The sequence below is a fragment of the Cygnus atratus genome, chromosome 2 (genome assembly GCF_013377495.2).
Source record: "Cygnus atratus isolate AKBS03 ecotype Queensland, Australia chromosome 2, CAtr_DNAZoo_HiC_assembly, whole genome shotgun sequence".
NCBI classification, from domain to species: domain Eukaryota; kingdom Metazoa; phylum Chordata; class Aves; order Anseriformes; family Anatidae; genus Cygnus; species Cygnus atratus.
This window is the reverse complement of record NC_066363.1, coordinates 146,346,341-146,372,445: the sequence shown is the minus strand read 5'-3', so window position 1 is coordinate 146,372,445 and position 26,105 is coordinate 146,346,341. Positions and strand designations below refer to the sequence as shown.

General features: G+C 45.8%; 1 protein-coding gene and 1 long non-coding RNA gene across 3 annotated transcripts in view; one reads left to right on the top strand and one right to left on the bottom strand.

The window, feature by feature from the left end:
• EXT1 (exostosin glycosyltransferase 1) overlaps positions 1-26,105 on the top strand; it is a 168,998-nt gene that overhangs the window by 57,067 nt on the left and 85,826 nt on the right. The gene's annotated exons all lie outside the window — the stretch shown is intronic.
• LOC118252660 (uncharacterized) lies at positions 16,841-22,178 on the bottom strand. Its single transcript, XR_004780204.2, has 3 exons — positions 19,006-22,178; positions 17,960-18,066; positions 16,841-16,974 (listed from the first exon to the last, which is right to left on the bottom strand). It is a non-coding gene; the product is annotated as an uncharacterized LOC118252660 (long non-coding RNA).

The window sequence follows — 26,105 nt, the reverse complement described above, 5'->3', positions numbered from 1 at the left end:
TTTCTTTTCTTTTCTTTTCTTTTCTTTTCTTTCTTTTCTTTTCTTTTTTTAAGCGAGAGGAATCTCTCCTTTCCTTCCTTCCCCACCCTACTCTGGGTACTGTCCATTGTTTTCTGTTAATCTTGATAAACTGATGAATTGTAATGAAGATAAACACTCCTGTCCTTAGTAATGTAGTTCTTCTTTCTTTGTGTGAAATATTTCTGCCTCCTGTAGCAAAGTGCTGCTTTGATGCCTTGGGATCTGCCACTGGTTTTCAGTGGGTTTCTCATCACTGGCAGTGAGCACGCGATGGTTTGATGTCCTTTTTTCTTTCTTTTTCTTTCTTTTTTTTTTTTAAAGATGGGATGAGAATCCTGATTTCAAGGCTCAGAGCATCTGCCTGTGCGAGGGGGTGGGCATGCCTGCCTGAGCAGCTCACATTTTGTGTCTGAAAAATTAAGTACTACGCTAAATGAATATTTGGCTTTTGGGAGGGCTGTCTACCTGTGCCGCTTTGCGTGTTGTGTTGCCATACAAAATATATATTCATAATCTGTGGTTTGAGAGTTAGTAATTATTGAGCAGATGCAGCATACGATGATAGTGAGGATTTTAAGCAGCTTAGTGATACAGCAGTTTAAAGAATGTTTACTGGCTATAGTAACATTACTTCTGGTTGCCTGTCTTAATTCATTTCAGATTAATCTGTCTTATAGTAGGAAGGGAAATGAATTGAGTCAGTAACTTCAAGAGTTATGTAAAATCTGTACAGTGCTAAATAATTGTGCAGTTTTATGTATGCTGCTGAAATTGGAATGTCATTTTGACACAAATTTGCCAAAACAGAACGCTAGATGATCTGATCTCTTCCTCAAATAAAAGCCTTGAAACTTCTATTTATGTACTGCTCGAGAGTTTAGCAATCTCATTGTCTTCTTTTACAGGATGTCTTGGGCATATTAGTTTTTCCATATGGTAATTATCTAAATCTGCCCTCATTTGTGCGTGTGAGCACGGGGGAGGTTTGGATGTGTGTGTTCTGGAGTGTGATGGTTGGAGGGGTTTGGGAGCAGGCACAGAAATAGTGAACCCCATTCCGTAACACTCATGTTGAACAAATATCAAACTGAATCAGATAAGGATATGACAAAACAGAAACATATAATTGTATCAAAAGCAAACAGACTAAAATGACTAAATATTTTGGCAGGGAGCCCTGCTGAGGAAACTAGATTAAGTCTATCTGTTACATTATGTGGGAAGGAAGAGGAGGTCTGGATTCTCCCCTGCTCCAAAACTCTTAAGCCCAAAATATGATTCTCTTGGACTGTTTAGAGCTATTGAAAAATTGGTAAAAGGCAAGCCAGAACTGGATGAAGGGCTCCAGTGCCAGCTATTAGAATTAGGAGTTTGGAACCCCTGGCTAAATCCATTTGGTTGTTGAACTCTCTATAGCTTGTGACTGTTGGTTAGTTTTTCCTATTTATTTTAGAAACAGGCCAGTGGGAAAAGTCTGGGCTCCCCGCCCTAAACAAAATAAATTGTGATTTCATCATGCTTTGGCCTTATCTCTGTTGTTCTTTGTTCATCGCAGGCAAATCCGTCCTGAGTGATCGTTGGTTCTCCTCTTTCACTGCATCCAGCTGGAGCTTTGAAAACGTGGCACAGGGTTTTTTTCGATGTGTGTTATCAGCTGCTCTGTATCGAACTTCATCCTGTTTCGTTAGTCACTTGGTTCCTCCGAAACTTACGACTTTGTAAGTTACTTAAGGAAGAATATCTTCTTTTCCTTTGGCACCCCTCCACCCCCTTTGTGGTTAGTGTGAGATGCTGGGATCAGTAAATGCAGAGAATCTCAAATTAGAGGTGTGGTAATCCTTTGGGTCCGCTGCAGACTTAGGGCTTTGTGTCCGGCATCATCTCAGCGCTGAGCATGGCTTCCAGAGCCATGGAGTCCTAGAGGATGAGGCTTGTGCATGATTGCTGAACGCAGAGCAAGTTACTGGATAAATTCATTTACGTTTCGATATGCACAGAATTGTGTTGCACTTAATTATGACCTCTTTTTTTATCGTTAGTTTCTTTTATGTTTTTTTTTTTTTTGGAGAAGCATCTATTTGAGATGTTTGTATCTCTTTGTCTCCTTCACTGCTACAAGAAGCAAAAAGGCAAGCTTTGGTGCAGTACTCACTACCCAGTGCCTTAAATCACATCATCGTCAAAAGAGTAAAGGGCTGCTTTGTTGTTCATCTGCTGATACCAGTGACACTTCACAAGAAAAATTCCTTTACCTCAAAGGCCAAGAGTGTGACTTCATTCTCTCTGCCTTAGGACAGCATTATCCTGTGGGTGACTGGAAGTACAGACAGCAGTTCTGTCTTAAGAGCTGAGTAATTTGGGGAAACGATGCTTATCATTCTGTTGCTCCGCTGTCTGCCGCATCGCTTACTGCCTTGACCTTAGTTTGTAAACTGAGATGAAAGGCATGGAACACGCCGTTGTCTCGGTCTCCAGAGGAGAGTCCTGCAGCCGTCACGATGGAGCCCCAAGCTGATTTTTGTGTGGTGGTGCAGGCTGAGCGGGTGCAGAAGATCCAGTCGGCAGGCTTAGGGGTTCTCTGGGAGGAAGGGGGCTGTGGCAGGGAGAGAAAGAAGCTGTCTGGTTTTCATATCGATCTTAGGATAAAGGAAGCCAGAGAGCGTGAAGAGGAAACCTGCTCCTTTGGGAATCGTGGCTCGGTGTGAATGGCTGCTTCTGTGTGAACCTGCCTTAGGACCTGACTCTTCCCCCTCCTTGGTTTCTGACAAAATTCGCCACTCGCACAGCTCCTGCTTCCGTGACCTTGACCTTTGCAAAGATCTTTCCAGAATGGAAAGAAATAACCGTTATGCTGTTTCTTTCCGAAGCTGGGTATTTACTTGCAAAAGAAAAAGCGTTGAATAACGTGCCGCCTGGAAAAGTCTCCCTCTGTAAGTATGTGCTTGCGAACACAAATAGCATATATTATGATAATAATACATCACCCAGAAAACAGCACTTCAGTGCTCCTCTCTGTCTGCTAGGACATGAATTAGAGTGAAGCAACAAAGACTGGGGGGAGCATCCTGTGGGAGGAAAATACACTGCTTTCTGCCCTCTCACAGGAGAATTGAGATTTACATTTGAAAACACTTGGTTCATCAGCTTTTGTGTCTCTGTTTTGCCATTGAAAATGTAGGTGAAAGGAGATAGGTTGGCTGTGAAAAAAGCAGAAATACAGAAACCAAGCCCAGCCACATTTGATTTTGGTTTGTTAAAACAGATCATCCAGATGTATGTGCAAGAGTGCCAAAAGAGTAACTCTCAGCAAAGTTTAAGACTTTCAAACTCTTTGACAAACCCTAGCACTGATTTGATATTACCTTAGGACAGAAAGTTCACTTTAATGAAGCACCAGAGACTTTCTGTAGCACATTGTAATGTTTGTAAAAGCATTTAGTCTGGATGCTTGACCTGTCCTGAACCTGCACAGCTTGTGAGACCTAATGAGGATGGATGCACGTGGGATGGGTGAGAGTGAGAGCGATCAGACGGGCATGGATAGGGAGCACAGGAGGGAGACTTGCACTTCTTAAAGATACATTTTTCTGCGTTTCTTGGCGATTAGGTCATGAAACCAGCATTAGTGCAAATGGGAATTTGTGTGGCTTAATCTTCATAAACAGCATTAACATGCACCCCGCAGCACTTCACGTGTTAACGTATAGGAAAACCGGCTTTCAGCTAGCGCATTTGAAAGAGGCAAGATGGGGTTTCGGAGGTCATTATTACCACACATTAAAGTAAAATTTATGTTGCACAACTCAAAACTCTCGAACAGATGGAGCTGGAATGGCTCCCAGCATCTGGTCAAAACGCCAGGGCTTGCTCGAGAAGGGGGAGAAGTGCTGTGAGAGTTCAAGCCAGCCCCTGCGCTCCTGAGCAAGCCCCAGCCGTGCGTCTCGTGTTAAAGGAGGAAACTGTTGTGCAAAAAAATAAATCCTTTCTTTGCTACCTGGCACGTCGGGTTTTGTCTTTTCTGGGGCATTTCAAGTACGCGGGACAATCTCCAGGCTGCACGTGTGCTGGGGTGTCTGGCAAAGCCGAGATGCTGCGGGGCGGGCGAGGCAAAGCCTCCGGCCTCGTGCTTGCTGTCTGCTGCCATCCCCGTCTGCCAGAGGAGCAGTCCTGAGGTGTAAGGAGATGAGGGGCTTGAGGTCTTTATTCAACAGCAGAAAAGCGACGTGTTGGGCCAAGTTAAAGGTGGAGAGGCACGAAAGGAGTCTAGTTTCAGTTGTAAATCTGAAAGCATGTCATTCCTCGCCTGACCCCGAAGGAAAAGGGCTTTGAGGCAAGGCGCTTGCACAGGAGTTCTCCAGGCTTTTTTCCCTGACGTTAAAGATGTGCTGAGTACAGCGAGTGATGTATAAACTGCTGCTAACCTGGCAAGTTGGGAGTTTCTGCCATGGGTTGATACCTGAGGAGCCAGGCTGGCTTTTCTTCCCACGAAGGACAGCAAGTTACCTTTCTACGCAAATCCTTGCTTCTGTTTCTTCTCCCTCTTGATATCCAGGTACGGCTTTTCATGTGGTAACCCTCAGTGTGAAAATAAAAGCACAGGGAGAATTATGCCCGTGGCATTTTTTAATTTAGAGGTAAGATTACCGTAGCCTTTACTACACGTGATTTAAAATCTCACTCTCTGTGCCTCGATGTACGTTTTAACCCCATCGTGGTCCCCTGCTCGCAGACAGCATCTTCACAGGGAAGGGCCACAAGCATTATCTACTAAGCCAGGAATTTTTGTAGTCCGTACACCACACTGTAACTTCTAGCCTGGCCATGTAAATAGAAAAAGGCCCGCTACCCATAATTAGCACTGTATTTAGAGCCTGGGCTGCTTGCATACTGTTCAAAGAATTTAAGAGAAATGAATTTCATCTGTCTTTCATCTTTACTTTCTTTGTAAGTAAAGAGCAAACCAAAAGGAATTTCCTGGGATTGTTGCATGTATTAGATCTGAAGAGCGTTTGGGGTGGTGGTGCGTTTAAACTGCTGTGAAAAGTGAACTTCAGGCACAAAAATTGAGGTCATTTGGAATTTTTTTCTACTGAGAAATGATCGCATATGTACCGAAGAAATGAACTTATCTGGATATCTGCCACTGCCTCCTACCTCACCCTTCGTCGAAAGTATTTTCTTCCAAACATAGCAGAATGGGAACTAATGGCTTAGAAGAGCCTCGTGGTTTAGATTCCTCTAAAATCACCGTGCAGACGGGGGAAAAAGATGTTTAAAATTCTTCATTTTTGACCAAGATCCTGTTACGTAATTCAGGGGCTCTTACAGAAAATGTGAAACAGAGCTTAAAAAAAAAAAAAAGGCTGCCAAAAGCTGTGTTATAGCTTAGTTGGGAATGATGCCTTGTTCATGAGGCTGAAGGCTAGGGAAGAAGCTTCAGGATTAACACATATTTAATCTTAATTTCTGATTTATTTTTTCGGTGAAGGAAACTCGGGTAGAAGAGGAGCCTGAACGAACACCGTACTCCTCTTTGTGTGCAAGACTTCTCTAATGGCAGCAATGAGGGCTCTCCTTGTTGAAGTGGCCCGATGGTCTTCCCACTCGTACACTTTTAATGGCATTGGAGGATCTGTGCAGTAGTAGCCTTGGGCTCTTGTTAGTTCTGGTCTTTGGCGTACTATAAAATATACTTCCACGGGTTACAATCAGTAGAAGCCCCCCCCCCAATAATTAAATGGCATCTGCTTTTCATCAGAGTCATGGCTTAGTTAACCCCGGAGCCGTCGCTCTCCGCAGGCTCTCCATAGACTCCCAGGATGCACGGACGGGACTGTGCAAATTGCTCGCTGTGGCCCATCAGTGCCCAAGAAGATTGATGGGAATTCAGAGTCCTGAGTTGGCCGGCTTGGCAGTAAAGATGTGGAAAGTGGCATCTGCAGAGCAGCTGCGGGCTCTCTGGCTTCTATTAATGCAGCGCGGGTTGCCTCAGAGCCGGCATTTTTTCCCTTTGTGCAGGAAGGCGACCTTCTGGGCCCATCGTTTCCCTCTGGCGTTTGGGGGTAGGTTTTTTTCCCTTATCTCCTCTTTAACAAGCCTCGTTTCAGGCCATGCAGGTCCTTCTGCATCGTGACATGTTCGTGCAGAATCGGTGAGCATGGGCTCACGGGGAAAGGGCTCGCACACCGCGAGCCTGCGGGTCCCCAGTGTCCTGCTCCCGGTAGCCACTCTCCTTTCTCGCCTCTGTCCCCAGGAGCTTGTTAGACCCCAGCTCTCTGATGCATGACGAGAGGACGTCTGCCTGAGGCTTGTTTCGGGGAAGGAGGTAGAGAGCAGCTGCTGCTGAATCTGTCCTGGAAGTGCAACCGGGCAGTCTTGCTGCTTTCAGGCGAGCTTGCAAGCCAGTTCATCAGAACTCCCACAGATTTCGTCTGGCCCCAGTGGTTTTGCTCTTATCAGCTTTGTTCCCTAATCAAAAACAAACAAAAAAAAATCTCATTTGGACGGAATTACAATGCAACATCTGTCTGAAAAGCAAACAGCGCTTGCGAACGTTATGGTTATGAAGCAGTTGCTCCTAAACAGAAACCAAACACAGAACAAAACAAAAAAAAAACCCCACAACTTCTGTGGCTTTGCTCCCTAGGTATAGTATATTTTGGGGAAGGGAAGAAGAGGGTAAACCTAGATGGAAAGGAATGCAGCTTGAAAGTAACCCGCTTCTTTAGCCGAAGAATTTTTCTCATTACTGTTGCCTAGCTGGAAATAGCTTTGAGGATTACATCCACATGATCTACGCCAGCTTCATTCAAACTACTTTTCCTAACCAGGTATTTCTTTTCCCTGGAAATGAAGTTCATCTTGCTGCTTTCTTGCATCATGTAACCATTTTGCACAGGGAGTATTTCAATGGAATTTAATGAGGAATGCTTTTGGCTTTCTTCCCTCCAGATATGACTGTGGGTCTGTCCCGTTCTCCCCCTCCATCTTATTTTTTTTCTTGGTGGAAGGGGGGGGGGATTACTTAAATTGCTTAAACTTTTATTGCACCACGGAGCTGTTTCTCCTTCACAGCCTGCTCCAAGAGTGCTTGGAAGGCAGAGACCCGCGTGCTGAGCACGAGAAGCAGAGAGCAGATTAAGGATTAAATTTTTTGGATTTTCCTGTATTCGCTGAAGAACTGTCACCATTTTTGCCATAACTGAAACCCTAGAGCCCTCTGTCAGTCCTGATTACTTGCATGAAAAGGCTGAGTATATATGTAGGGAGATTTTACTTCTGTTTTCTAGGGTTTTGCATTCGTAGGTTGTAAGTATTTTCAGCCGGCTTTGAGATGTGAAAAAACTTTACTTCGGATCAGAAGAAAGATATGTGTGCTGTCATTCTAAATACACTAGGGAAATTACATTAAAGTAGCAATTTCATACAGAAAAAATAATCCATCAAAGTATCGATGTGTTTTTTTTTTTTCTTCCAAATGTGCTGAGTACTTGTAGATGCTGCTGCTGACTCCAGTAGCACTCGAATGCTCTGCAGTTTTGGAAATTAATCCCATTTGTACTTCACCTTTAGCGTTGATTTTATTTTTTATTTTTTCCACTTACTTGCATAACTAATCACCCGAGTGAATAGCTCTGCTCTCCTGCCAGGCACACCTGGGGACCAAAAGGAGGTGGCCCTGAGTTTTGGGGAGCCAGGGCAGCTGAGGTGCATCGGGGCTGCTGCTTTGGGGTGTTCGTGCCGTGCCAGCGGCGGCAGAGCGAGGAGAGGATGCGACGGTGCTGGCGAGGGAGTAGGAAATGCGCGGCGAGGAGCGGCTCTGATTTAATGCTCAACGCCCGTGTAAAGCATCTTGTTAGAGCAGGCTGACGGGCAGCCTCCTTTTGGTAAGCCCCGGGATAAAACACCGCACCGGTTCGCTTGCTTGGTCTCGTTGGGGCCGTGCGTTTCTGGCAGCCCAGCGCAGGAGGCGCAGTGCTCCCTTCCCCCAGGGGAGCTGCAAAGGAGGTCAGGGGGCTTCCAGCCTTGGGATGTCATTTTCTGGGGGGAAAAATGCAACGTGGAAAGATTATTCAGTGAGCGTGCACTGCTGGAGGAGCGCAGGACAAGCACAGTGGGGCTGAGCCCCACGTATCGACTCTCCCCGCGCCAGCTGCAGTGGGGTGGCACTCCGTGGCTCTGCCTCCTGACACCAGACCGAAATGGCCAAAAATTAGACAAATCTTGGATGCCTACAGCAGTGGAGCGGGGGAAACAATTGCCACATCCAAGGCATCTTACCCACCGGGCTGCAGCAAAGCAGCTGGGGATAGCAGGATTAACTCCTTGGTGAAGACTGAAGGGCCTCCCACCTGCAGCCTTGGGTTTAATCTGGGTGTTTTACCCCACCTTATGCTCGGTGCTTTAGAGCTTAGACCTTTTGGTGGGAAGGCAAGGGAATAAAAATAGCTTTGTGTGCAAGTTGTGTTTGCAAAATCAGACACTTCCTTTGCCACTCGCTCTGAAACCGAACTGATACCTCCCACAAGAAAACTGGCAGATCCGAGAGCTGCTCCCAACCCTGTTACACGTGTCAGACCAAAATAAAGCCTGCCAACGCGAGGGATGGCGTGAAGAAGGGAGGAAGCAAGAAAGCCCCCGACCTCAACGTGAAGCCCTGCTTGCTTAGAGGGAAATAGATGTCAGCTTCCACCGAGACCCAGTTTCTTGCCCCTGCTTTGACCAGGAATGTCTGTGCACCTCATCCAGGACTTGATTTTTTAGCTATATATATATATATTCAGTAATGTTTTTCTTAATTTGAACTCCTACTTTGGTATAAAACAGATTTTAGTGCCATGGAAAAAGACAACTAACGAAGAATTAAGTGGGGGATTTTTTATGTTGTTCTATATTCTATTCTAGAAAACAGAAGAGAAGGGAAATACTTCTTCATATAAACTAAGTCCCACTAGCCAATTGGTATCAAAAACTGAATACTTATAAATTGATATAACGAGTAAGTGATCCTGAAAGTATAGTTTTCAGGTATGCAGGTTATCACTTGGTCTTTTCCTTTGATCAAGAATAATGCAGACACGTTTTAAAGGGAATTTAAAATACAATGTAATTGCTACTGTGTTACTTTTTCCCAAGGTTCTGCATTTTGGGGTTCACAGGAAGAGAAAATCAGAGGGGAGAGGGAGAAATGACTGATGCCAGTAGGAGTGAGTCAGAAATTAAGCGTGATTGCTGGGAGTGTGGGCTTTCCACATTAGCAACCGACGTCTGTTCTGTTGGGAGAACAAGGCAGTTCTGAAGCCATCTCAGATGCTTGTTAGTCATGTTTTCCAGCGGCAGAGGAGAATTTTCCCAGTCTCCATGTGCTTCTCTTTCCGTCCTGGAAAACCTGCAACCAGAGTGTGCATGGAGGGAGGAGGTGGGGGAAGGTGGACGGGGGGATCGGCCGCTCCGTCCTTCTCAGCGTGGCTTTGGCACCTGGGAAGACGATGGTCCCTTGTGACCGAGGGCTGGAAGGAGACCGCGTGTTTACAAAATGTTATCCAAATGCAAAACAAATATTGGGGATTTGATCTAATGTGGGTCAGAAGGCTCTAATAGGTTTCAGATGGGAACAAATTGTTGAACTTAATTATTTGTATTGGGCAGCTGACAAAAAAAAAGAAAACAAAAAACAACAAACTATGAGTTTTCAAGAAATAAACTATCTTTATTGAGTGGGTGGGGGGAAAACCCGGTTTGCAAGAAGAGAGCTTCTCTGTACTGCTATGGCACAGGCTTACACTTTGTGTAGGTGCTTTTATTTATTTTTTTCCTTTATGTATCTTCTGTCATGTAGTCTATCTCTAGACAGCCTCTTTCTCTGTCAGAGTCTTGCACAAAAACATTTAATTGAAAATGAATGTAGAAACATCTGATGTTCAGTGGTGTTCAGATTTTGGATTCAGCCCGTCTGCTGAGCTCTGCGTTACGCCAGTGGAAAAATGCTGGCTGTGTTTCATCACATCTGACTGTTGACTAAGTTAGATGCATTTTAGCCAGTGCCAGATGCACAAGATACAGTAAAATGAGCATTTCCTGTAGCAAATTAAGACTTGTTGGCTCTGTGACGATATTGGCTAAAGCTGCTCGTTTGCACTGGGGATTTGGCCAGATTGTGCTGGTCAATACTGACAATAAAGTGAGTTAGCAGAGGAGCTCTCCTGATCCAGCTTGAATTCTTATTATTCTTCAAATCAGTTAAGTTTGGGAATCGCAGGCTTCTCTTGTCATTACTGTCTGTTAAACGGGTTCTAGATATGCCCACCACCAAGCCAAGCCAAATGCCTTGCAGCATTGCTTCGCCAGACTGAACCGGTGGAGATAAGCTTCTCAGGAAGGGGGATGCTGGATGAAGTGACTGGGGGAGCATGTTTCCTGGGCCAAACCCTGGGCTGCTGCGAACCGAGGTGTCGCGGAGTGAGGAACACATCGCATTGCTTTGGCTCGGCGCCCGGAGGCTCCTTGGGTTGCAGGCAAACTGCCCTCGGGTGTTGGCAGGCGGGGAGGAGATCAGTGGCCGGCTGCAGCCTGCCCCCTAAGCTGCTGAAGGATGGGGTGCCAGCCGGGCTGTATTTTTGGGTCCTCTGTCTTTCTTCATCGTGCTCGCTGATTTCCAGGAGCGGGAGCTATGTGCTGTCTGGGCAGTGGGATGTTGTCCTTCAGCTGTTGGCCTGTACACGAAGGGACATGTTTTATCTGGGGTCCCACAGGGAGCTGGGGTTTGCTTTTCTGCATCCCTGCAAGCACTCGTCGAGGCGATGGTGCCTGCCGCATGTGGCTGCAGTGGGTACGAGATGTGAATGGGGAAAATGCCATATTAAAACAAAGTTGCTGATGGAAACAGTAAGCAAGGATCGCAGGGAGAGAAGTGGAGCTGGGTTAAGGCAATTCTGTCTCTCCTCTTGGAGCTGACTTGGAATTTTCTGTTTTAGAAGCTTTCAAGTGCTGTAAGGGGCAGGCAAAAAAAAAAAGTTTCTTGTGTATAAGCCTTGGTTATGGTTGAGTGTCTGCATCAGAGAGGCCTTAGAAACTTGAGAGGGGTGACGCCATTCTGAATACCTGACATTTACTGAGCGTTACAGGGGAAGGTTATCTGCCTCACCAAAAAAAAAAAAAACTTACTCGCTGAGCCACCCAGCTCTTAGAGCTGCAGCAAAGGGAATTTTGTTTTGAGCTGGTGCAACAGTTAGGACGTTAAAAATGCTGCCAGCCTGCAAATGTTTTAAAAAGCACCTTGACCGGGGAGAGGATGGGTTGCAGCACTACTTGGCTAATCTCACTTCATTTAGATATCCAAACAAGAACCGTCCATGAATCCGCTATCGTTGCTGCAGAAATGGAGTGGTCTTTGAGGGGACTGTGTAATCCCTGTCATGCAGACACCAGATTTGAGATGGGGGAGCACACAGGACTGGTCCTGTGAAACCCCAGGCACTGGGAGACCTGTCCAGGGATGAAAGATGGTGCCACTAAGGCAGCAAGTGTCTGTCTGTATGTTTGTGAGAGAACAGCCAGGCTCCACAAGGTGTCTATGCTAGGAGCTCTCACCCAAGCCCAGACCTTTGCTAACTCCTCAACTGAAGCTCAGTTGTCCAAATCCTCCATGCTAGTTGCTCACCTTCAGCTGAGGGAGAACAGGGTGCACAGGAACCGTGGAATTTCTCCTCTTCTTGTTCAGCTGATATCGTGTGCAGAAAAATAGCTCTATTGGTAAAGTAAATGCAATCCTAAATTGGATTTGTACCCATGGAGCAGAGAGGGACCGATCCCCCCGCCCCACTGCAGCAGTTGCTGAAAGATGAAGGTGCTGTAGATGTGAAATGTTGAGCTTCACAGCATGACAGGAGAGACGCTGAATCCTCCTTTTTCTCTCTGACAGCGCTGACGCTGTCGTGCAAAATGGGGGAATGCCAGAAAGTTGAAATTCGGAGACTGGAGGTCTGCAGCTGTCTCTCCTCGTGTCACCGAGCCCTGCGCGGCGGCGGCGCAGTGGAAGGCAGACAGCCCCGCGCCAGAGCCATCCGAGCGGCTGCGTGGAGGGGAAGTTATCTGCCTGGCACTGATTATCTTGTCATAAGACAAAGGGGCTACAAAGTAGGTGCATGTGAAGTGTCAACAGCGGCTCTGCAGGGAACGGAGAGCTTGGAAAGCCCGGGGAGAAGACGCTGCACTAATAATGTATGAGGCGCATAAGCTGTGCCTTGTTTAAAAAAGATGCATGGGTCCCTGAGGAGTGGAGTAAACGGGGCAAAGGGAGGGCTTGGGCCAAGCTGCGGTGTTGCTGTATCTGTCTCCTTCAAAAGTGTTAACTGGTCTGAAGAAGGTAGCCCCTTAGAGGATACCTTCAAAAAAAAACCCGGTAATTTTCAAGCAGTTATCTACCATAGACAGATCTCTTGGCTATGCAAACCAAAGCTTAAGATTTACAATGGTAAAACAACTCTGTTATTTAAAAAGAAAGAAATTAAAAAAAAAAATAATAGTTGTATTGTTTAGGGTCTTTGGAGGGAGGGTATCTCTCTATCACATTTGTTGACCTGTATTAACACGATATCAAAAGCACTCAACGTTCAGCCAACTGGGGACTTCATCGATATCTCACCCAAAAGCCCCAAATCCTCTGGGCCAGTCTTAGATCCCTTTTACCCCTGGAAATAATCCCATGCAAATCAATTTACTTTCATGAGTAGACTAAACAGGATTTGCCTGTAATTAGCATGAAGTGGAACAGATTGCAGGCATGCTTATCTTTCAACGTGGAGGTGCAGGCGGCGCAGGCCCGGCGCTGCCACTGCCTTGCAGGCCTGCGCCCACTGGGCAGCTTGGGCCGCACGGAGGCTCCTGGCCCCTTGTTGCCATTGATTCCCTGGTAAACGCTGGGAAGACAAACACCTCGGAGTGGTTCGCCAGGCTGAGACCGAGATAAAACCTCACATGGGACTAAAATCTGTCCTTTTTATTTTTCGCCGTCGCAGCACTGAAGCCGGAGATTAATGCTATCTCAGTTGTTCTTAGTTGCGTCGCGTTTTTTCAGATTAAAGGCGGTGTGGGTCTTCAGACTGAAGCTGTGAAGCATATTTTATCTTTAATTTAGTACTTCTAATACATTATTATTTAATATTTGATCCCCCTATTGGCTTCAAGTAGCTTCTCTCTAATACTTGAATCCCCCAAGTGGTAACAGTTTGCTTACTGGGTAATTCTTCATTTGTGCTTCTTACGCTGTCGGGATGAGGACAACTTTATTTTACAGTTCGTGATGGCAAGCTGTCTTCCAAAATTATCTTCAGATGGGGCTGTTCTTCTGCCTGCTGGGCAAATGTGAGGTGACAATGGCCTCACCACACACGAATGATCACACCGCGTGGGTTATATGTAACATCCCAGTGTGTATCCACACAGGATCGTGCCCCCGGATGCGTTGGGGTGGGTTTCAATGCCTGCAGTGAAACTCCTTTGTATTGGCAGGATCTGAGAGGACATGAGGCACCTCGCGTGGGGATGTGGTCTTCACTCTTGAGGTGGCTTCCTGCTGTTGCGTGTTGTATATTTGGTTATGCTCCCTCACAATGAACATTTTCTTCTCCTCTGTAGGTTAGGCTGGGGCTTTTGGTTCCTTAAGCATCTCCTAGTTGCATGCCTGCTTTGACAGGGATGCTAGCTGCCATGTACAGGGAGGGATTTCCCTCTCGCCTGATCCAGGTTGGAGGTGGCTTGTGGCCTTTTACACTGAAGGTAGTAAAATGCTTTAATAATCTTTATTTCTATTTATAATACTTCAATAAAACCCATTATATGATGGATTCCAGCAACTGTGATGGTGAAGGTGCAGTGCTGTTGCCCATACAAGTAAAAACCATTAGAGCCGGGGGCAGCTCTCAGGTATGATGGAATTCAGGAGCGAGGTCAGTAGAACAGCATTAAATTTACTCATGCAAAACCAACAGGAAATTTTGGCCTTTACAAAGGTTAGCTTTTTCTAGCAAATGCACAGGGAATAGATGGATAACGGTAGCACTTCAAGTCACTTTTCACTTCTACTGTTCGGTGAAAGCTATAGTTTCAATGTTTAACTCAGGACATAAAAAGCCTTGGACTTTCTCTTGCCCTGAATGAAATTAGTAGCAAAATGACAGTGAATTTAGCAGGAGTTAAATTTGGTCAGGGATGAGTAAACATATATTTTCATTTCTGGTTTGGGAGCTGCTGGCTCTAAAGCTGGGCTTTTAAACAAACAGAAATGGAATGGCAATGTTATGAGATTTATTTAGGCAGTACATGCAGTGAGCTGCTAACCGAGTTGGTTGAAACCAAGCAAACAAAATTGGATATGTTTGATATATTGGTATAAATAAAGAAAAACAAATCTGCTTGATGAGTTGAGTACTGATGTTTATATCAACTGCACGCATGCACACAGGGGTCCGACAGTCTCCAGCCTGCCCAGGTTTGCTGCGGGGCAGAAGCACACGTTGTGCTACAGTTGGCATAAACTTTGATACCCTCTGATAGAGAAAGAGAAAATCTAATAGATCTGATGTGATAGCTCGTGTTTTGGGGAAGAGCTGTCACTGAGGCAGGAAATGACCCAGCACTTAATATCCGGGTCTGACCTTGGGATTGGTTGTTGGTTTTTCAGTGCTGGTAATAATGAGCACTTAATATTCGCAGCTAAACCTGCAAATAACAGAAAGGAAATTACAGGCAGATTTCAAATCTGCGTGCAGAAATGAGCAAAACATAATTTTCATGCCTCATACTGGGTAACATAAATATTTTATTTAGCTTTAAGGAATAACCTTTGAAGTGAAAAGTGACAGCTAGCTGAGAAATGGCCTGGAGCTTGGAGCTGAAAGACTTGTATTTGCAGTAGATTTTTAGGGATTTTTTCATTTGGGTCACTTCATATTTTCCAAATACAAACACTCCTGGTTATGTTTGTTGGCTCCCAGATATCTGTACATCTATCTATACAATGCTGGGTAGGGCCTGCCAGCAGTGTAGCGCTCAGCTCTTTTCACTAGTTCGGAAGTATCCAAGCAACAGGACAGGCATTGCATCGCTTTCGCCTTTCTCACCCGAAATCCCAAAACGTCCAGGAGAAGCTTTTCAGGCCGGGGCTGGTGCAGCCCCTGCCTCCTCCTGCATCCATTACTCCCGGGGCTGCTTGGCTTCACAAAAGCTGATAAGACCAGCGATAAAAAGCGATTTAAAGAAAAGCCGGGTACCACAATGGAGCCGTTTTGAAATGAATGCAAAACAGATGCCTCCCAATAGCAGGAAGGTTGTGCCACAGCCAGAAGCCAAGCAGCCCGGGCTGCAGACAATGCAGCCGATTCAGCCAGCATCCCGCTAGCCCTAAATTCATTGCGGTGCTAAAGAAAAGGGGGGAAGCAGGGGAGTGTGAACCGAGTGGCCTCTCGGGCTTCACTGGCCTGGCTCTTCTTGTGCTGTTGTGTTGTTTTTTTGCAGCTTCGTGTTAATAATAAATGAAGTGGAGGTTCATGGAGATGCACTGGGGTGCCTGGGTTTGAGCACAGCTGGGCTGGCGCTTGCTCCCCGGGCAAATGTTCCTCTCCCATTCCTCGGGTGGGAAGAGCAGCCAGCGGAGAAGATTGGGCAATGCAGAGGTTTGCTTTTCAGATGCCCGTGGCTTTTGTCACTGGTCCGCTGCTCAGGTGTAGACAAATGGCTCCTTCCAATGGGGACTGCCACGTGAGAGGCACTCGTGTGCTGTGTCCCTAACGTGGTAACCTGCCCTGCCCTTGCACGGAGCCATACGAGTGCAGGGACATAAGCGAAAGCTGCTGCTGTGGTGAGAGCCTCTCTTCTCATAGGAAGTAGCAGTCCACGCTTTTATCCCAATTACCAACATCTTCATTGCCATGAAAACCTCGGGACTGTTGCCCTTGTCAGTGGCTGGCAGACCTGCTGTAACATTTGATCTGTGGACCAGGAAATGATATTTGTGCCGATGCGTGTTTAGAGCTGTCAGATCTAGATTAATTCTGTAATCGCTACTGCAGGGTTCAAAGCTGCTTCCTTTTTAATTGCATTGAGACAGCTGTAAACTTTGTGAAGACAGTTGTAAACTTCTGAGGCCAAGACCGGCACCGCTTAGCACAGGAACGAGTTATTTACTGACATACTTAGTTCTACAGCGTTAGCCAAATCTGTCATGTTTTGCCCAAATCCAAAACCGAGGAGCAAATGAGAAAATGTCCACATTCACTGGTCTGTCTTGCCCCATTTCTCATGGCATGCAGATGCTCACAAAGCTGCTTGCTCTGTCCGTCTGTCCGGCAGCGTCCAGGGTGCTCGCAGGCAGCGGTGCAGCTCCGCACGCCGATGCACTCAGCAACAAATTTTTGCTTCCAGGTTTCCAAACCCTTGGACTGGGGCTTAAAACTGGAATTTCTAAAGAGCCCCAGCGATGTCTGAACGGCGCCTCTGTTCTAATAGGAAACTTGCAGACAACTGCTCCTTCTGCTGTTGTGCGCTGCTCTGCATGGGGCTGCCCTCTCAGCGGGACCATGTGTCTGTGCAGGCTATAATGAGATGTAGCCCTGCCTGGTTTTGTTTATGAGTGAAGGGCAGGGCTTGGGAAAAAAAAAAAAAAGTCTGCTTGCTAGTGGTGAGGAAAGCTACGTTGTTTGACCAGAAAGGGAGATTAAGGCATAAATTCAGTCTTTTTTTTTTTTTTTTCTTCTTTTAAAAAAGTTTTAATTAAAAAGAGGAAGGTCTGGCCTTTCTGAGCCAAGACAGCCTTTCGAATTAATTTAAAAGGCATTAGTGAGTTGTGCTGAGGTCTACACGTAGATGACTCTTCTGTCACCGCTGCTACTCATTCTGTTCCCCAAAAGCAAGAAAGCTGAACTGATAAAACGCTGCCATCTGATAGAGCTTTGAAGCCTAGAATTTAACAGGACATTTATTAGGTAAGCAATAAATAAATAAATAAATAAAAGGCCTTGTTAAAACTGTAGACATAACAGTTTGAATTCGGCCTGTCATAGGAACTCTGCATGGGGTCAGAAGCACAGGATGGGTTTCCACAGTGGTCCCCCAGAAGTTGCTCTAAAGAAGTGGAAGACCAGAAGCGCAATTCTGGCCTTGGTTTTTGTCTCATTTTTAGAAAGTGCATCTTACTGGAGTGGGTGAAGCAATCCCATGCCATGGGAGTAGCTCCCGGATTTCTTTTTCTTTCCAGCAGCTGGGTGAAGAGTCATTTTATAGAGGCCTTTTCCCTAATAAATAGCAAAGCAATCTCATAAAGAAAGTAACGTGCTTTTTAGACTCAGTAACCGTATTGAATTAAATGTTAGGCACACTGTAATTGCATTTGCCTGTCAGTTGTATTAATGTGAATTTCCTTGATTAATTTTTCAAGTTAGTTGGCATTAAGTGAGTAGGAAGCCGAAGGTCCCCCCTGGACCTCCTGTGCCAGCCCCTCGCGGGCCTTGCAAGGAGAGCAGCAGCATCGGTGCCGTGTCGTTAACTCATCCGCTTCAGTAAGTGCTTGGGAACCCAGTCTTTGGAGTTGCACGGCGTGCGTCGGTGCGGTGTGAGGAGCACTGCAGCGATGGTGGGACGTGGATGCCCAAAGCCACGTGTGCCCTCGGGTTCGTACACCCCGGTGATGGGGGTGAGCCTCTGGCTGGGCTGCCCACGGCGCTCGGAGCCATGCAGCAGGCAGGCACGCTCAGCCATCCTCCAGCAACCACGAGGAGTGGATCATGCAGTGCCTGAAGGTGCAGGGGCTAGCAGGATGCGAGGCTGGTTACTGCACCACGCACGTACGAAAGCTGGCTGCTTCCGGCTATCTTTGTGCGTGTCAGCTCGCTGCCGTAACCAAAAGCTCTCTGTTCCCTGTGCTAACAGTCAAGGCTCAGCTCACCTTTCGAGGAACAGAAATCCGATCCCGGCCACGTGGAGTGCTGCTCAGACAGGTAAGGGATGGCGGCTGCTGCACCCGCAGATCTCACGCCATCCGGCACCGAGCATCTGGAAACCAGGGGATGTTGATATGCAAGACAGAACTTCCCCGAATGAATAAAATACTTGCAGCTATTGTAGTGAGGATGCTGGTGGGGGGCTGTGCGTTACAGCTGGGCTACTCTCTGCTTGGTGTCTGCAGACTTTGTGTTAAGTCTCCGTTCCTGATTCATCTCCCAAACATCTGCGTTAGCTCGGGGGGCTCGGGGAGCCCTGGTGCAAGTGTGAAGTAGGAATGAACTGAAGCAAGCTCACCTAAATAGGGACCCTTCTTCTCGAGTAAATCAGCCTGGATTACGGTGATCCAAATAAACAATCATGTGGATGCATACATCCTGCAGCGCTCTGTTTCTATTACACAGCTCTTGGGAGATGAAAAGAGTCTGTTTAGTATCTGCTCAGAAGGAAGAAATGGGAGCAGGGCTGTGGAAAAATTTTTCAAGATTGGGAGTCTGTTTCATGTTCTAGTGGGCTGCCAAATCTGATACGAATTTTCTTAAATATTGGTGCCCGTGTACAACTGACCAGCAGTTAACACCCATAAAGCCTTGGGATGCACCGCATTTTATTCCCAACGCACGCAGCTTTTCCTCTCCGTTCCTAAACACCAGCATTTTAGAGCAGTTTGGGAAGACGTGCAAAACCAAATACAAACGATCGAGTAAGAAGAGAATTGGGCAGAATTGGAGGTGCTGTGCAAGAAGGTCCCTCCTGGCTGGCCTGAGGCCATGCCGTGCCGTGCCGTGCCAGACGTTGTTGTCACCCACACACCTTACTCGTCAAGTAAGACTGAGCTTCTGGCCTGGTTAAATAATAGGATAAATTCAGTGGAGCCATGCTTGTACCCAGAGCTAAGGATTACAAAGCATGGCCGTGGGCAGGGAAACCCACATCACAGTGCTCAGCTGGGTACAAGAAGTAAAACTTGGCAGACCCCAAGTTCCTTACCTGGTCGGTTGCTGACTTGTAGCAAACACGGCAATGTGCTACGTAAGTCTTTCCTTCTGGAAAATGGGAACATTCATAATTTCTGAACACGATTAGTAGGGGTCACATGAGTTACTCTCTGAGCAGTGAGACCGGGATTGCTTGGCCCCGTCATGCCGATGCCTAACAAGGCGAGCACAGGTTTCAGTAACTGCAGCGTCGGGCGGGATGCTGAGCAGGAGCACAGCCAAAGGGACAGAGAGGCTGGATCCTCACAGGAGCAGTTCTGTCTTTAAAGTTACAGCAAAATCTCTTTCACGTTTCTAAACAGCCTAAATTTGTTCTTTGGGCCAACTTCTGTCTTTACTTCACGAGGCAAAAAAACGGAATTGGCCCTGGTCCACTTTGAAGAGGAAGAAAAAGTTTTGGGGGGAAATCCACTCGCCCCAGGGATCGAATGAGTTGAAACCGTTTTGAAAAACTTGTGATTTAGATCGTAATGAATGCTAATGCTTGTAGTGAAAAGGTCTTCCAACGCCTCGAGCAGGTAGGGATGCTGGCAGGTGGTGCAGGCGATAGCAGGTCATGCCTGGCTGCCTTCACAGCTACTTCGGAGTGCCCGGGGTGCCGGGATGAGAACCGGCTGGGACTGCTGCATGGAAACAAAGGGAAACCTCATGGGAAACAGCCCTGCAGGGGCTGTGCCCTCCTCCAGTCCTCGTTTTTTGTAGGTGCTGGCTGGCTAGCACTCGGATAGCCGTCTTCGGGTCAGATCCAGACCATAGCTCTTGCGTTCTCTAGAAGTAAATACAGGCATGCAGTCAGAGGCTGTAGGAAAAGCTGAGTTATTCAGGCAGCAATGTGCCTTAAGAAAAGGGCTGCAGCATTTTCTTGGGGAAAGTCTGATTCATCACTTGTCTGCATGCCTGGACAAGAAGAGGGTCATATTTCTGCTAGGCACCAGAGCGGGGGGAGGGTGCTTCCAACTTGATTTATCAACTCGTGGAGATGAATTAGAACCCTCAGGGGAGGGAAAACTTCACAGAAACTGAAATATTTTTACATTGCAGATGATTGCGGCCTCCAGACTTCTTCTTGTATGGCATTTATGCAAGCACACATTCCAAAACAAAATTAAACAAACAGTCCCTTGAAGACTCCTAATTAGCCACTTTGCTCGATACTCAATTAGAATAACCGGGTAGGTAAAATATGACTGCAGTGTGGAGACTTTCATCTGAAGTTGCAGTCCGCAAGTAATGTTGGGGAACGAGTGAGAGAGTTCATCAATGAGTGCGTTTTGCTCGGAGCAAATTCGGCACTACAAACAGGCGGCAGGAGGGGAGGGCGAGATGCTATAAACCTGATGAAGTCTTGTAATTTAAAGCAGAGGCCTAGAGTTCAGAAGATCTGGAAAGATCATGCCTCTGCCAGAAACCTTGATGTGACCTCAGGCAAGTCGCTTCACCTTTCTGTGCCTTATCTCAATAAATATCTCTGTTTCCTATCTGCAAAATGAAGATAATGCCTCATACGTGTTTTGAAACTTGAATGTTAATAAAGTACACAGAAGTTATCAGGTAGGAAGTCCTCCAGAAGAGCAGATTCTGAGTCGTATATGTTTGTACAGCTCTCGATAGCTGCAGGTTTCTTTTTTTTTAGGCCACTTGCAAGTACTTACTCTGTTTAGGCTTATTTGGCTTATCCTCCTGGTGAGGAGGACAGACCTGGACCAAACATTTGGACTGAAACCCTCTGAAAACCGGAGGGAGGGAGAGCAGCTGGTTTCTCCAGACGGAGATCTCGAATGGACTTGGGGTTGTCAGCTGCACAGCGGGAACGTGTTGCTCAGAGCCTCACGCCAGAGCCCAGCTCTGATGTGAGAATTTGTGGCTAAAACCCGTCTGTATCAAAGCATGATAAAGAGCATTAAACAACTTCCCGCTACTTAGAAATTGCCACCTCTGTCTGTCTAGTTTTGTTTCCACAAAAGGACACAACTCTCAGAACAGCAAATTATGTAGTTTCTATTGATACCATCTATACTCTGCAAGTAGCTAGTGATTTTAGCTGACTGTTTTTCATAGTACAGAGAGAACTACCTAGAAGTGCTAACAAAGTAGGTTTGTCTTCTCCCCACCCTACATCTCCATACCCTCCTGTGGTCACATTAAAGTCTCTGCTTTATATTTGCTTACATTTACTAACCGTTAGGAAAACTTAAGGCTTTACCCAGGGATTCCTCCTTAGAAAGACATCTCAACAAGAGAGTATGTTTCTGAAATATGTACCAGGTGAGGTAAAATTCAGAACATTCCGGAAAAGATTGGAGAGGAAAGCCTCAACACTTCTGGAAAAAAGGCAAGTAAAGTTTAATGCACTTCTGATGAGGTGTGTTAAAGTCATGGCTTAGCTTTTGGTATTAAAGTATTAATACCATCATATTAGAAGGGCTAACATTTAAAGAATCATTTAGCCTAGTACGTATATATATAAAGTGATATCTTGATTTATTATACAACCCAAGGTTTTAAAAACACTTCTTTGAAAAGCACTGGGAAATTTTAGATCTAGCTCAGGCGTGCACTTCAGTTGGGGGCAGTATCTTTTATTTGTCTTCCTAGGCAATTGTAATTATCAGGACACCTTGAAGACTAAGTTCTTCTTGAAAGTAACTTGCAGTGCAGCTCTTGACTTTGATCATGTGTTTCTGCATGTGGATTGACCAACAGAAGCCAAAGGCTGCAGAAGGGCTGAAGCCACAAAGACTGGAAACGCAGGTTTGCAAGGGTTGTTTGAGCACATTCAGGTGTTTGCATTGTTCACAGTGTAAGGACATTGGATAGTCCCTAAAATCCTTTTGCTTAAATTCAAAAGCAATGTAATGATTCTTGAAGACTTCAGTATCCTCTGAAAGGCTCTTCTCCAAGGTTGGGTGCACGGGATTTGGGAAACTGAGTCACTTTGTAGCGTCCTGGATTTGGGACCAAAAAAAAAAGGAAACAAACATCAAAACAACCTATAGTCATGAAGAAAGTGAAAATTTAGACCTTTATCCATTCTTTATAGTAAATAGGAAGGGAGAGTTCATAACTGGTAACAGTTGGAAATCAAATTAAATGTTTTGTACTTTTCCTACCTCTATTTGTAAAACGTAAATCAGGTATTCTACATGCAGAGACCTTCAAACATGTAATTAGAAAAAAAAAAAAGCTGTTATGAATCAATTTATTATAAATTTTAATTTAAAATTGCACTTGCATAATTTTCCAATTGGGTTGGAGCCTTTATAAACTTCAATCACTTTTTTTTTTTTCCCAAAAGAAGTCAGGTGATATATCTTTTCTTATCTTCCCGATTAAATCTCTCCATGCTGGAGAGAATTATCATTTCCTTCCCAACCTTCCCTTGTCTTTTGAAAAGACCAATAGGTAATTTTACCAACTTAGATAAGGAATTCCATTATAACTGGAAGCCAATTATCTGTCAAGACATTACTGCAATATTATTAGAAAACTGGATACTTAAGCAGCAGGCAGTTTTTTGGGTGTTTCTTTTTTTTTTGTATTTCCTGCCTAACTGTCATGCACTATGTTTTGATTAGATCCTAATGATACCAAGAATGTTTTAAACAAATACTCAGCCCATGCAAATGAAAAACATTTTGCTTCTTCAGTTGCACTTGTGCGGCAATGGTAATTAATACATCTTGGGATATTCAGACTATATCTGATTAAATCAAGGTGCACCAAAGAGGGCTTTATAAATAATCTTCCCAAGAACCCCGCTGTGAGAGAACTAGGAGGAAAAAGGGATTGTGTTAGACGGCATCATTGTGACTAAAGGTGTCACATCTGCTGATCCTGTGCCCATAGCGCTGGTCCTGCCCTGGACCACCCCTGGTGAAAGGCACCAACTTGATTTTTCATAGTTTTTATGACAATAACAGGCTTTGCAGCTGCAGGCCCAGCAGACTGGAGGAATCCTACTGAAAAGTAACTGGCGTGGTTTACCCCGCAGTGATGTGGCTGGGCCTGGCAGAGGACAGCATCTCCCAAAGAGCAGTCCCAACACCAGAGTACGTACATGCCCAGCTGTCTCCCTCAGTGTGACCCTCATGGGTCGGTACTAGTCCTCGCTCTGGTATAGGTTTGTTGTACGGCATATGGCATGAAGGACATGCCAAGGAGCTTGGGGTAAGCTGCCCCGAGGGGCTGTCCTGTGAGGACCGGCACCCAAAGCTTACTTCCAAGTAGCCTCTGGGATCAAAGAACCTGAACCCCTGGCCTCCCGTGGTTAGTTATAGTATTGCCAATCCCTTACCTCAGTGATGTAATGTTTGCAAGCCAGAAGGAGAAGTTTGTTTAGGTTTTGAATTAAACATGTTCTGACTCCGCCAGCGCCCGTTCTGCAGGCCGTGATCAAGGCCCCAGTAAAGGACGGGACGCGGCCAGCCCGCAGCAGCAGCAGCGAGTCCTGGTGTTGTGTTGTGTGTTTTCCCCCGTTCCTCTTTTACAGGAATTCCTTGTGACTGCCTGAGTGTAGCGGAAAGAGATGGCTGTTTTTCAGCTGATTTATTTCACGTTTGTCAGCCAGCTTCGCTCTTTCGCCGGTGTCGTCAGCTTCCCCTTGTTGTTTGCATAGGTCTTTCCTATAGCTGGAGGAAGCAGGTTCTTAAAAATAGGAAAATATGATGTTAAAACAACAAAAAAGTTGGCAGGGGAGCTGAGGGACAGGGGACACGAGATAGATGTTAGGGTGGCCAAGGTCTGTGTGTTCGTGTAGAGCCATCTGCTCTCGCTCTCAGTACTGGGTCTTGGCTGACTGTTAGCAGGCCCTAGCCTCGCACGCTGTGCAGTTGCAAAATCTCCTTTTCTGTGTGTGTTTGGGCATGTCAGCAGGCCTTTGAAGTTTTATTAATAACACCTCTTTTAAAGAGGTGCTTTCAGTTCCTGGATTAGATGAGGGAGTGGCCCGTTTACCTCTGCACCACCCCTATCTAACTGTCTCGACCAAGTCACTCCAACACCTTTTGTAACAAAACCGCTGAAAACTGACACCAAATCCCCCCCTCGATGAAAAGCCGTGCAGAAGAGCATCCGTTCAGCAGGCCTGTGTCCGGTTGCACGCCAGCTGATGCACGCCATGTGCTCAGGACCTGCAACCCACCTCTTCGGTGCGTGCTGCAGAGCTGCAGATCCCCCATGGGAAAAAGCTTTGGGGTTTGAGGTCTTCGGAGGCCAATGCCCTGCTGTTTTGGCTTTGCTAGGCTTCTCTACCTGCCTGTCTGGAGCACCAGGATGAGCACCTAGTGCTTGTGATTTTTTTTTTCCCTTTGAGAACTCTAAGGCATATTAAGGAGGGCAAAGCATTACGGTAAGTCAACATCGGTTGGACCAGAACATCTCCCTGTAGATAGGGAAAGAAGGAGGCTTGATTGAATTTAGTAGACTCAGTTTATATGTAGTTTAATAATCCATTGTTAATCAAGCACAATCAGCACTCTTGATAACTCCTCCTTCATGAAAAACAGTAAAAAGGAACAACAGAGTAAGATGGAAGTGTGCTAAAATACCACCGAAGTACTGGGCATGCAGCCCAAATTGTACCTTCTCGGGTCTGGTCCCCATGTTCGTGGTTGCCACAGAGTGTAAAAGTCTTGGATCTCTTTGGATTTTCTGTGGGAAAATACTTGGGACCTCAGACATTGACAATTTTTTTAATTACAGCCCGTGGCAATCACAGCTTCACGGAGGGAATTTCATGGGGAGGTTTGGCTACAACTGCCAGTTCTGTCCATCAGTGTAATTAATTTACATTTTAAAAAATATTTTGATTGTGGTTAAATAACTGGTAATCATGTGCAGGTGCTAGATTTTGAGTGTGATCTTCATTACTTCTGGCAGGGAAGGGAAAAGCTATCTTCATGAATAAATACTTCTTTCCTGAACTTAAATACTGAGATTCCATCTTTGTGGGAAAGAGAATTTCTTTTCTCAGTCCATAGTTCATATCTCTGACTTGCCCTTTTTGGGACACACACACTAAACATACTTTTAATCTCACAATATGCCCAGGTGTTCATTTTCTTCTTTTTCTCTCAGTTCTGGAGCTGTAAGTAATTCTGGACTCATTCCATCCACCTGGTTGAGTGCTTTTTTCTATTCTTGATTTCTATTTTTCTCCTTCTCTTTCCCCATCTCTCTCGTGTTTCATTTCCTAAGCTTTTCTGCCAGAGCAGCTTTTTATTTCAATCACCTCCGGGAATGGAGTGGACATAATGAATTGGGTATTTTATACGGGCTCTGTGGGGGAATCAGGTGTGGCAAGGAGTGAGATTAGGCACCGCTGGAGCAGCGCTCCAAGCCGGTGCCTGTGGGCACAGGGCAGCTGCCTTGCAGCGCGGTGCAGCCAGGAGGTGGAAACCTGTGACTTTTGCAATCACTTATGGTCCATAAAGCAAACGGAGACCCACAATACAACTTTCCTGCAGTTTGGTTGGGGATTATTTTTATTTTTTCAGGAACTGATACAGATCTGCAGCAGAGATCTGTGCTCTTCCATCTTCGCTAATCAAGACTGCTGAAGAAACATGTATTTGTCAGGTTTGGCTGTTTAGCTAAATGTAGGAATACACTTCTGCAGTGTGAAGATGAACATCAAGGATCTTGGCATGGGGTAATGTCAGTGAATTGGCAATGCAATGAATGTCTCTCGTGAGACACAAACTATTATCCTGGCCAGGATCTGAAGAGGTGCTGGATGGGTGTGATTCATTATTGTTTGATTGTTTGTTTGTTCTGCCCTGGGTTGTTGCTACCTGTATTACTGTAACATCCTCACCTCCCTTCTGGAGCAGGACTCTATTTTCGTAAGAATCCCAAAGCAGCGACACACATTTGCAAGAAATGATCCAGTCTCTGGCACTGGGACAAGAAAAAGTCTTGCCCTGATCTCATTTGTCTAAGCTGCTGTTGAAAACTTCCATGAAGTTAATATTGCAGCAGGTTTAGGAAGTCTTTCTGCAGTGTTTCACTACCCTTAATATTGAGTTATTTTTCCCTTGGTATCCCACAAAAATGCATTTTGTTGCAATTGTAGATTGTTTTGTTTGTCCACTG